Raw genomic sequence first — 13,601 nt, 5'->3', positions numbered from 1 at the left:
TGTGCACAACAGTGCTTTGTAACCTCTGGACTTCCTGTCCAGTTTTATCTCTATGAGGTTTTTGATGAGTCTTGCTAAAATGAATACGTATTTAAAGATGAGGCAGTGGACAGGGAGCTGCAGGTGGGTTAGGGGTCAGGGGTCAGAGGTTAGGGGGTTAGGGTCAGACAGTAGACCGGGAGCTGCAGATGGATGTCACTAACACATGTTAAACAATAAACACTACTTCACAAGAGGACACTTCTTTGTTTATAAAGAGACATGTTTGTGTCTCAGTGCTAATGCTACTGCCAATTTCAAAGCATAATAAATATTAAAACATAAGTCTTTATTTAAATTAATTCGAATTTTAAGGTCGCTTATTGTTTTCTGATTTTAATAAAATTTACTTTTAGCTTTGAGACACAGTGAGCTAACTAGCATGCTGCTGTGCACGGAGCCTATTAAGAGCGTTTAAAGCAGTTTTACTCTTTAGATTTGTAATGTATTCATTCATTTTAATCAATTGACCTTACTCCACCAAAAGTGTTTCTTGCAATATAAAACCTCCTGTCCAACAGTGCTGATGTGGAGTTAAATAAGAAAATAAATATTAGAAAATATAGCAGTAAAGAGACGGTGGGTTCAGGTGGGAGTCACAAATGAAGCATGAAGTTGAAGTGTATGAAACAATACGATAGGCTCACACAGTTATCTTTGCATTCTCATTGTAAAGTACTGCTACTGCTTTTCTTTGGCAAATAATGAAAGAAAAGACAAGAAATATGACAAATGTATTCACTAGAGATCTGTAATGGCAGGGGAAGACGTGTCCAGTTAATAGAGATGTACAGGAGGGGGCAGCAGTGGCAGAAAATTGTCAACGTTCTGCACGCTATTCTAGAAGTTGCTGTTGGCGCCGCCATTGTCATTGGGGTTGGAAGGGGGCTGATGTTGCTAATAAATAAGTTCTATGGGGACTACAGAGGCGTTTTAAAGCTTTCAGAGTGTCAGTGCAGTGTTGACTTATTGGTCACATGTACATTGGCAATTTTACACAAATCAACACTACTTCATATCAGATTTTAAATCCTGAAGTCCCCATTGAAATGAATGGGATTCCCACTTAACCAGAAGTGCCACCACAAAGCAAGTGTGGCAAAAGTGGGCGGGACCGAATAAGATAAAAACAACTATTGACTCGAAAAAAAAATTGAAATGTACTATTACTGATAATCATCTTTTCAGAAGTGATGCTATTGCTGTTGCATAGTGGTTACATCAGAGCCAGAGTGTCTCTGGTTTGATTCCCAGATCTTCGGTTTTTAACTTCGTATTACAGATGGATAAAGTCATTTTAACAATATTTAAAGAAATATTATACTTTATACTATAGTTTAAAGGTGCACTCTACCTTTTTATATGGTATGATGTCATACCCCTCCAGGTTTTTTAAAGTTTTTTTTTTTTTTTTTTTTTTTTTTTCAGCAAAGTGAATAGTATGTTAGAAATTGCTGAACTGGCTAACTATTATAAAGAGTAAAATACAGTGTAAAAAACAAACAAACATGTTTTCCATGGAGACAAGTAGGTGATGTCACTAGGTCAGTTTACAGGTCAGATCCGTAGACAGGCTAACCTGCCGTATGAGTGCATATTTTCACGGTATGTTATTAATATTAAAAAATACATATAAATGTAAAATGTTTAATGCCATACTGTGAAAACATCTTCATTGGGGTAAGCAGTTGGCATGCCCTTTACCAGAAATGCTTCAGTGCCCCTTCAAATATCATTCTTTAACCATAAATTTGTATTAATTAATTATTTAGTATTATTTTTATGTATTTTTTTTTTCTAGTAAAAATCAATATTATAAGCACGCATTGTATTAAATTGCTGAAAAAATGTAGCCATTATGGTAAAAATCCAGAATATAATTTGAGCTGAGGGTCAAGTCCTCTACATCTCCAAACAATGCATCAGAATGTCTCCCTCCCTCCCACACACCACACATAGCACTGGACCCTGAGGCAAAACGGTGAAATTAAGCAGGAATTGACAATGAGTACAGTTAGAATGGCAATTATGTGTCTGTTTCCAGCTGTGTGTCTCTGCGTCTGTCAGATCTGAAACAGCGAGGAGCCATCTTTGTTTCGCTGTGTGGAAATACAGCTCCTTGTCTTCAGGCAACAAGTCAATCCAAATGATCCGGACTCGATACCATACGAGAAGGAAATGCTCGCATTATTCACATGTTGTATTTTTATCTCAAAGTTTTGAAGATAGAAGTTTATTTGTCTGATACCATGTAAAACAGAAATGTGTCTATTACTCATACATTCACTCGTACATTTTTATATAAACCACATCAAAATTAGTGCTAAACAGAGACTAAAACCAGAATTAAACCAGGATAAGAGTTAAAAAAAAATTGACATGAACCAGCATCAAACTGATCCTTTATTATTAAAATATGTTGCAGTCACTATATATATTAATAGAGAATAATTTTTTCTTTGTCAGTTTATCTCAGGGCAGTAGCCTATCACCATTAACTGTATAGAGGACATGAATAAAGAGACTTTGGGTCACTAACTTAAACCCAGATAATGTAACTTTTTAACCAAAAAATAAACTCAAATACTAAAATAATATCGCAAAAACATGTCCTTATTTTGAACGGGCTCGCATCTCCATAAACCTGACTCTTATTTGGCCTGCTTCTTTCTGTGGAAATGTATAGCATAAAGCTCATCTATCTCTATGTGTCTGGAGAATGTTCTGAAATATGGTTTTAACTCAGTTTCATGGGATAATACAGGTGACTTGCCACTGTCAGAAAGTTACATACTGTACCTTTAACTTGAAGATTGGCTGTTCAAGTCAGCACTACCATTCGATAGTGTTCTTGTGTTACTGGGCAATACACCTCTTGTTTGCTATAAGATTTAGTATGAAAATATGACATTATAAGTCTCACCATATCATAAACATAGATGCAGTGATTACTTTTAGGACTAACATGCCTAAACCAGCCCTTGGTCCTTACACTGTATACATCGTCTCATGTGCATTAATTTGTTCCTTGTTTTTCTGCTGCTTACCCCCAGCGCTCACAGCTAAATAATGATAAACTCTATTTATATAGCTCCCTTTTTCTAACAAGATTACAAAGTGCTTGGGAGATAAAGGAACAAAAGCCGCCCAGATAAAAACAAGAGAGATAAAGCCAGCCCAAATACTGAGGCTGCAGATAAGACGTCCAGAAAGCAATGTGGCTCACAAGGAAGCGGGCGCAGAGACAGGGCCAGACCAGAGGAGGCAGCACCGGGTCAAAGCATACTTGATCTTTGAATGTCCAGAAACTCAGCACATAAACTGGATACTGTGCTGAAATGTGAATTGTGATTTATAAGCTGAATAAAGTAGGGCTGTAACTAGCACTTTAGAAGCCCTATGAAAAATGTGGTCAGGGGAACCCTTGTTTGATTATCACAATTAGTGGTTTTCAGCTTATAGAATGTGATGATATCATACTCCCAGGTGGGGGCAAGAAACAGCTTTTCTTCTTGATTACATTGTTTTTGCCACAAAATATCCAAAAGGTAAATTCACAAATGTTGAATCTGATCATTTCTGTTAGAGACTAGACCCAAGATCCACCCTTGCCCCCTTCTTCTGTATTAAATGCTATTGGCCTATAGAATGTTGTGATGTCATCTGAAGCACAGCATATTTCATGAAGGACCCTAGACCGTTGATTTTATTATTATTATTATTATTATTATTATTATTATTATTATTATTATTATTATTATTATTATTATTATTATTATTTATTTATTTATTTTTACGGGTACAGGGCCGTTTAAAACATGTGAACAAATGTTTGTTTGTTTTTTTATTTGAACCACTTGGCCCATTCTCTCACACTCTTGTTGAACAGACAAACCACCGTGTGGAATAGGCAGCTGTTTACATACGTTTCTCATTCAAAATAATAATGATGGACTCAAACTTGAACTTTAACAGCCACATCAAATCAATAACATCGGCAGCTTTTTACCATCTAAAAAACATTACAAAAATCAAAGGTATACTGTCAAACCCAGACTTGGAAAGACTCCAGTAGGTTAGACTACTGTAAGATGTGAGACAAGCCTCTACTTTGGCAATGTTTAAATCCAGGCTCAAAACTGTTCTTTTTAACTGTGATTATGACTGATTTTTATTCTGCACTTTTCTCCTTTATTGTGAATCTTGTGATGATTATTTGTGATTATTTAAGTTTCAGTTTGTTGCATTGATATTTTAATGTATTTTTTTATTCTGTAAAGTTCTTTGAATTACGTTGTGTACAAATTGTGATGGATTTTAAATCCTGACCTGAAGATGAGCACTAGTCACCCATGGCTCCTGATCCTTAGGCAATACACTTCACCAACTTACCTATAGTATGCATTTGGTGTCAATAGTGGTGTTGATTGGGCAGGGCAGCTGTGGCTAGACCACCACCTAGTATGGAGAGAAAAGCTTTGGTTGTCTTGAAAGACACTATATAAACACAATGCTCTATTATTATTAGATTAGGTTAGATCAGCCAGGTTAGCCTTTATTGTGCATGTAGGGAAATTTGTTCTTTGAATTTGACCCATCCTTCAATGTCACTGAGGCAACCTGTCAGGATCAGTGGGACCCATCTCCAGATCTTGAGCTTGTCTTGGTCAGGACCTTAGCTGTAGGTTTTGATTTATTGTGCATGTTTTGGGTTGATGGGGAAACCAGAGTGCTCTGAGGAAACCCACCCAGACACAGGCGGAACGTGTAAACTTTGCACAGAAAGGCTCAGGAGTCAAACCCGGAACCTTCTTGCTGTGAGTCTACCCACTGGCTCCCCATCACGCACCGCATACACTACAAAATCATACTCCTCACATACAAAGCTCTCCACAACCTGGCCCCTCCATACCTGTCTGACCTCATTCACATCTCCACACCTGCCCGCTCCCTCCGCTCCTCCTCTTCCCTGCACCTCACTGTCCCTCCTGCCCGTCTTGTCACTATGGGGAGCAGAGCCTTCAGCTGCTCTGCTCCCCAGCTCTGGAACTCCATCCCCCATGACCTCCGCAACACACACTTACTCTCACACTTCAAATCTAAACTCAAAACTCATCTGTTTAGAAAGGCCTTCTCACCCTGACCACTATATTTGCTTTAATCTATATTTGTTTTTAAATGTATTTTAAATCATTTTACATTGTTTCAATTTGTATTGTGTACGTATGTATGTACGGCGACCTTGAGAGCCTTGAAAGGCGCCTAACAACTAAAATGTATTATTATTATTATTATTATTATTATTATTATTATTATTATTATTATTATTATTATTATTATTATTACCCACTCTTTCACTCTATTAAAAACCACAAACAGCATCATGAGCATCATTACAGTCCTGTCCTGCTATCTGTTCAGCTAACAAATTAATCACATTGCCCACTCCTCCTGAATTACACACAACTCTCCAACAACACAAAGTGCAGTGTTCAGCTTTGATTCCCCTCCTCCCTGCAGGTTGCCAGTTCAAACTAACTATGCACCACCTCCTCCGTACCATGTCTTGTCTTATTACACACATGTGCGGGTCTGGTGCTGTTATGAGCTAAATGTATTCAGTTTGAGATTTCAAAGTGTGATCTCCGCAGACTGATTTCCACTGTGTTTGTTTGTATTTGATAACAGCTCGTCCCTGCAGGCGTTCAGTCCCCAGAGCTGCAACAGATGTGAAGTACTCCGCACCACACATCTTTAATATTCTAAATTTGGTGTTGTTTTTTTGTTCTATTCTTGGGTGGTCATAGTGATTCATCCGGCGCTAATGTGCAATGATTTGTAAATTGATTTGGTGATTTTAAGACGGATGCCCTTACAATTTCTTTTTCTGCTCTAGTGGGACTGAAACAATGGTCAAATGTATTCATGGGTGTCAGAATGATGTGAAATTAGGACCGTTCCCATAGTAATTAACAATTTAAAACAAAGTATTATATCTTTCGAATAGTAATAAGTACTCAAAATATAATATATCTTACAAAAGTGACTAGCATGAGATTATATATAACTTAATTAAATACTTAAAGCTGCACTATCTAAAGACAATTATTGCTTTGCATGGAATGTTCCACAGTTTTGAATTATCTTATTTATTTTCCATTTCTAAAAAATATATATAATAATGCAAATGTTCATAATTGCTGTTTTGTTCTTTTTGCCTTTCTGTTTTTCCCTCATAAGTAATGTATGTTTTGATACAAATGAACCATGCATTTCTCTGTTTGGCCAATCCATCTGTCAATCACACCCATCTGCACTGATTACCAGGGTCATTACTACATACACCTTGGTCAAACATATACTGTCAGTCTTATTGTTGTATTTATTATCTCTTCAGTGACTTAAATCATCATTGACTTACAGTAAAACCCAGGATCTCTTGTCTTACGATTAGTTCCTCCCCATCTGAGTCCCATGATCGTGCCTGGATTCAGGTGCCTTGTTCGGGGCTGCTCTGATGTGAGGGGGTGGAGACCAGACCCTGAGTGAAGTGCCCCCTGGTCAGTGAGTAGGAAGCAGCCCATTTCAGGGTGACCTGTGGGGAAAGAGAGAGGAGGACAATCTGATAATACATATGGCTGAGGAGAATGGAAACACTTATAAAGAAAGCAATCTAGAAAAGAAATATTAAAGGACACATATTGTGCAAGATTGACTTTTTTTGAGTGTTTAACCATGTTATAATGTTGTTCCCTCATTAAAAAAAACATATCTGGAGTTGTGTTTAGCTCCATCCATGCTAGTTTCAGCTTATTACTGCTGTGTGCTCACATTTTTAATGGATAATAGCGATACGAATAATGCATCATATTTTCATATTTGTTATTAAAAACATAAATATTTGTACAGACACTGAGCTGAAATAGAACATGTCATTCATATATTAGGCATCAAATTTCAACTTGAACTAAGACAGACTATTGATCCACAAGAAAAATGACTTTGTATGGTTGCAGTTGCATAGTCATAGTAAAATAATAAAGTGATCTTTATAAAGTAAAGTAGACATAGATTGGTTGAGTAGCCACAATTTGAAATCAAGTAAGAGTAACAAATGAAGATTACTCAAATTGAAGTATACAGAGCCAGTTTATAAGTCCCCACACCCTATTTTGCACAGCAAGAATTGAGTTGATATGTATTGTGGATTTTTCACAATTTCACTTTTCAAGTTCAGGGTGCCTATGGGAATTTGCATTGAATTCCGCCTAAAGTCATGAGTGCCCTGCACAAACCAACTTAGTTATGAGTGAGTTTGCTGCTGGATTCTACAATTTTTTACTTGAGAAGCACCTACAATGTATGAAAGCACAGTTCTGATCTCTTATATCAGAGTACTGTGAAGTTGGTGAAAAGGAGCTGTTGAGCTCTTGAAAATGCGAATGCACCAATAAAAGATGAAAACACCTATAACTTTAGTTTGCAAGGTAATAGAACCAAACTTTAAAATGTACGTTGTACTCTAGAACATACATTGTCATTACAGTCATATGATTTATGCTAAACCTGTCCCTTGTGAGATGACATTCACTTTTTTTCCCCTGTGACAGTTGTGGGATTCACAATCCATTAATCCACCCCTTGCTCTGTGACAGTAATGTGATTTATGCTAATCACCACCCCTTTTCTCTGAGTCATGCGAATCAACCTTAGCCCCGCCCCTTTTCTCATATGATTCACGCTAAGTGCTGCCCCTTTTCTCTGTGACAGTCATGTAACTCATGCTAACACTTTTCTTTGATATCATTCATTTTAAACCCCGCCCTTTTTTCCACTTTTTCACAGTCGTGGAATTCACATTAAGCTCCGCCCCTTGCTCTGTGACAGTCATGTGATTAATGCTACACCTGTCCTTTGTCTGATGACATTCACACATCTCAATCGCCCCGCCCTTCATATGGTTCATCCTAAGCCCCACCCCTTTTCTCTGTGACAGTCATGTCATTTATGTTAAGCCCTTCCCCTTTTTGTCGTGCACTTTTTACGAGAAGCCACACACCTTTTCTTTGTGACAGTCGTGCATTTTATGCTAGGCCCCGCCCCTTTTCTTGTATGATTCACGCCAAGCACCACCCCTTTTCTCTGTGACAGTCATGTGACTCATGCTAACACTTTTCTCTGATAAGCCGCGCCCTTTTTTCCTCTGTGAAGGTCGTGGAATTCCCACTAAGCTCCACCCCTTGCTCTGTGACAGGCATGCAAATCATGCTAAGTCCCGCCCCTTTCTCTGTGATAGTTTTGCAATGCAAGCCCCACCCCTTGCTCTGACAGTCGTGGAATTCACAATAAGCCCCGCCCCTTACTCTGTGACAGTCGTGGAATTCACATTAAGCTCCGCCCCTTACTCTGTGACACTCGAGGAATTCACATTAAGCTCCGCGACAGTCATGTGATTTATGCTATTCCTGTCCTTTGACAACATTCACACATCTCATTCGCCCCGCCCTTTATATGTTTATCCTAAGCTCCTCCCCTTTTCTCTGTGAAAGTCATGTAATTTCTGTTAAACCCCTCCCCCCCTTAAACGACAAGCGACAGTCGTGCACTTTACGCGAAGCCACACAGCTTTTCTTTGCAACAGTCATGTATTTTATGATAGGCCCCACCCCTTTTCTCTGTGACAGTCATGTGACTCATGCTCACACTTTTCTGATATCTTTCACATTAAGCCCTGCCCCTTGCTCTGTGACAGTCATGTGATTCATGCTAAGCTCCACCCCTTTCTTCTGTGATAGTCATATTCACATTAAGCTCCGCCCCCTTGCTCTGCTAAACCTGCTGCCGACATTCACACATCTCATTTGGCCCGCGAATGAGATGTTTCAACCCCTTTTCTCTGCAACAGTCACGCAAATCATGCTAAGCCCCGTCTCTACTACTTCATACTGAATCACATGGCTGTCGCATAACATGATGCGACAGTCACGTGATTCACCCAAACCCTCCCCCCGTTGGGGATTTGAACCCCGGTCCCCAATGTGAAAGTCAGATGACTTACCAGATGAGCTAACCAGCCACATACATAGGTGTAGACATAGACATAGTAACAGACATAGACATAAACATAGACATACTCCTGAGTGCACTGTGGAATCTTGACTCTTTGCCACGAACTGCTCCAGGTCCGAGATGCGTCTTGTATAACTTGTAAAACCATCCACAGTGTCCTCGATCGTGTACGTCCTTCATTTTGAGGCAACAAATGTCTCAAAACTAGTGAAAGTGTAATTTACAAAGTTGTAAGCATAAAACGATACTTGTAAGTGTAAAACAATATTTTAAAGAATATATTTGAAAAATATATATATATATATATATATATAAAAAATTATATATATATATATATATATATATATATATATATATATATATATATATATATATATATATAAACAAATAAGCAACAATAAATTATAAATATAATTTAAAAAATTTAAATCACATCAGGGCTATGCTCCCGGAGCCAGGGCAATTTTTTTGTCAACACATGTAACAGAATTAATGTTGTCACAATACTACAACTTCAAACTCACTGTCGATACTAAGGGATAAACTCGATACTCAATACCGATTCCAATACTACAATAACAATAAAAACACTCTTTTTCTAGCTAATAGAATGTGGTTTTCAACATTATATGGCAGTACTTTCTTTTCTATTACCAATGTACTGTTGCACCCAACGTGACCTTGTGCCCCAATTGAGTTTCACAGCTAGCTAAACTCTCCCTTGCGTCACTTCCTCCAAGGAACAGGCAGGTGTTGTATTTGGACTTCCGGCTCAGCTCCCTCTTTACCACAACGGTCCAATACAGTGACCGCATCACTACAGACACTGCACCGATCCGCCCGTCAATCTCACGCTACATCTGTCCTTCACTCGTGAACAAGACTTGAACTCTCCACCAACCCAGAGAGGGCAAACCACCTTTTTCCGGTCAAGAACCATGGCCTCGGATTTGGAGGTGCTGATTCTTATCCCAGCTGCTTCACACTCGGCTGCAAAATGCCCCAGTGCCTGTTGTAGGTCCTGGCTTGACGAAGCCATCAGGACAACATCTTCTGCAAACAGTAGGGATGAGATACTGTTGTTCCCGAACCAGACCCCCTCCGGCCCCTGGCTGCGCCTAGAATTTCTGTCCCTAAATATAATGAACAGAACCGGTGACAAAGGGCAGCCCTGGCAGAGTCCAACATGCACTGGGAACAGGTCTGACTTACTGCCGGCAATGCGAACACAGCTCCTGCTCCGGTCATACAGGGACCGGACAGCCCTTAGCAAAGGGCCCCGGACCCCATACTCCCGAAGCACCCCCCAAAGGACATCATGAGGGACACGGTCAAATACCTTCTCCAGATCCACAAAACACATGTGGACTGGTTGGGCAAACTCTCATAAACCCTTGAGGACCCCATGGAGAGTATAGATCTGGTCCAGTGTTCCGCGACCGGGACGAAAACCACACTGCTCCTCCTGAATCCGAGGTTCAACTATCGATTGGATTCTCCTCTCCAGTACTCTGGAATAGACCTTACCAGGAAGGCTGAGGAGTGTGATTCCCCTGTAGTCGGAACACACCCTCCGGTCCCCCTTCTTAAACAGAGGGACCACCACCCCGGTCTGCCATTCCACAGGTACTGTCCCCGACTGCCACGCAATGTTGCAAAGGCGTCAGCAAACTCTGCTTCCTCCTCGGAAGGCATGACAGTGGGATTGAGGAGATCTTCAAAGTATTCTTTCAACCGCCCAACTACGTCCCCAGTTGAGGTCAGCAGCTCTCCGCCCGCACTGCAAACAGTGTTGGTGAAGCACTGCTTCCCCCTCCTGAGGCGTCGGACGGTTTGCCAGAATTTCTTCGAGGCTGACAGATAGTCCTCCCCCCGAACTCATCCCAGCCCAGAGTTTTTGCCTCTGCGACTGCACGGGCTGCGGCACGCTTGGCCTGACGGTACCCGTTGGCTGCTTCAGGAGTACCACAAGCCAGCAGGGCCTGTTAGGACTCCTTCTTCAGCCTGACAGCATCCCTTACTTCCGGCGTCCACCACCACAACCGGCACCAGAGACCTTGTGACCACAGCTACATGCAGCCGCATCGACAATGCCACATCTGTCCGGCTTCCTCCTCTGCCAGCGGATCCAACTCACAACCAGGTGGTGATCGGCTGACAGCTCTGCCCCTCTCTTCACCTGAGTGCAAACTGTGACTACCACAAGTCCAATAACAGAACACTGCTTGGGTTCAGATCAGGGAGGCCGTTCTTCCTGATCACGCCTCTCCAGGTGTCACTGGCATTGCCCATGTTGGCGTTGAAGTCCCCCAATAGAACAATGGCGTCCCCAGTAGGTGCACTGTCTAGTACCCCTCCCAGGGACTCCAAGAAGGCCGGGTACTCTACACTGCTGTAGAGTACCCATAGGCTGACACAACAGTGAGCTGTAGGGCAATAAGCAAGCCCACACCAGCTCGCCGCCTCTCCCTATGAGCAACAGCAGGGAAGTGGAGGGTCCAACCTCTCTCAAGGAGTCGGGTACCAGAGCCCAAGCTATGCGTGGAGGTGAGGTATCAAATATATCTAGCCAGTACCTCTCAACCTCCTACATGAGCTCAGGCTCCTTCCCCCTGAGCGAGGTGACATTCCACGTCACTACAGCCAGATGCTATGTCTGTGGACCGGGTCTTCAAGACACCCGTCTTTGACCGCTGCCCAGTCCTCTTCACACCTGACCCCTATGAGACCCTCTGCAGGTTGTGAGCCCATAGGAGGGCGGACCCACATCGTCCTTTCGGGCTGAGCCCGGCCACCAGGCACTTGCATTCAAGCTCCGAACTCAGGCCTGGCTCCAGGGTGGGGCCCCGGCTGCGCCATACCGGGCGACATCACGATCCTTGATATTTTTCTCTTCATAGGGGTATTGGGAACTGCTCTTTGTCTTACCCATCACCTAAGACCTATTTGCTATGGGAGACTCTACCAGGGGCATAATGCCTCAGGTAACATAGCTCCTAGGATCATTTGAGTACGCAAACTCAAAACTCACTATAAGGTGGCAGTTCAAGGGGGAGACTATGCAAACAGGCTCTGTTATCTCATCTGAAATTAGCGTTTATAAAATATAACAAACTTGCATAAATTGTAATAAATATAGCTGCCAACATTAATATTGAACATAAAACGTACATATATTGCCACTTAGAGGGCTAGAAATGAGTGGATGGCTTCAGATTGAACAGCACAAAACATCATGGACTGATTGTCATTCTGCAAGCTAGTTGTTTACTTCTGGCCACCTTCTGGCTGAATCTAAGACCACACTTGCAACTAGCGCCCTCTAGCAGGCTGGATGAACAAAATATAGAACAGTTACAATACAACCACATTGTCTTATATCTGTGTAATTCTGGATTCTATTCATTTTTACTTGAGAAGCACCTACAATGTATGAAAGCACTGTTCTGATCACTTAGGGTCTGACACATTTTCTCCTGTCTGACTCAGGCAGACTATGTATTAGTTGGCAATAAAAAGGCATTATGTTTGAATAAATGAAAGACATAAGTTCATATTAAACTATATATATATTGCATTTATTCCTTGTGTTTATTCCTTATTGTGAGTGGTGTCACCTCTCCACAGATCTGATCTGCAACTTGGCTTTGTGGAGTCATCTGTTATCTTTATGGACACAGATGAGTTTAAGGCCATATTTTTGAACATTCGGGAATACAATAACACCTCCACTGAGAAAAAAAAAAATCATACAATTGCATACCCTCCACCAGAAAAGGTACACATTGATTCTTTAACCTTCAAGTTCATTTTGATAGAGGAGAAATCTGGAAAGCTACACTTTTTCTTCTGGCCTTTACCATCTTAAGGTTGCTCTACTGGAGTTTTACTGTGAAAAACAGAACTAGTTCAATTTAAACAGTTTGCAGTGGTCCAAAGTGATTCCTCATTTACCTTATGCATTCTGTACATCCTAATGATTCACCATGATTCCTTCACTTCATCCTCCAGCATCTGGACTCCCCGAGAACCTACGCCAGGATCCTGTTTGTGGACTTCAGCTCTGCATTCAACACCATCCTCCCTGCTCTGCTCCAGGACAAGCTCGCTCAGCTCAACGTGCCTGACTCCACCTGGAGGTGGATCACTGACTTCCTAATGGACAGGAGGCAGCGCGTGCGGCTGGGGAAGAATGTCTCAGACACTCAGACTATCAGCACAGGAGCTCCACAGGGCTGTCTACTTTCCCCCCTGCTCTTCTCCATGTACACCAACTGCTGCACCTCTAGCCACGACTCTGTCAAACTGGTTAAGTTTGCGGATGACACCACCCTCATTGGACAGCGATGAGTCTGCCTACAGGAGGGAGGTGAACCGGCTGGTGTCCTGGTGCTGCAGCAACAACCTGGAGCTTAACACATAGAAGACAGTGGAGATGATCAAGGACTTCAGGAAGTCAAGTCACAGCCCTCCTGCCCCCCTCACCCTGACGG

The sequence above is a fragment of the Periophthalmus magnuspinnatus genome, chromosome 20 (genome assembly GCF_009829125.3).
Source record: "Periophthalmus magnuspinnatus isolate fPerMag1 chromosome 20, fPerMag1.2.pri, whole genome shotgun sequence".
Lineage (NCBI taxonomy): Eukaryota > Metazoa > Chordata > Actinopteri > Gobiiformes > Gobiidae > Periophthalmus > Periophthalmus magnuspinnatus.
This window is presented reverse-complemented; position numbering follows the sequence as displayed.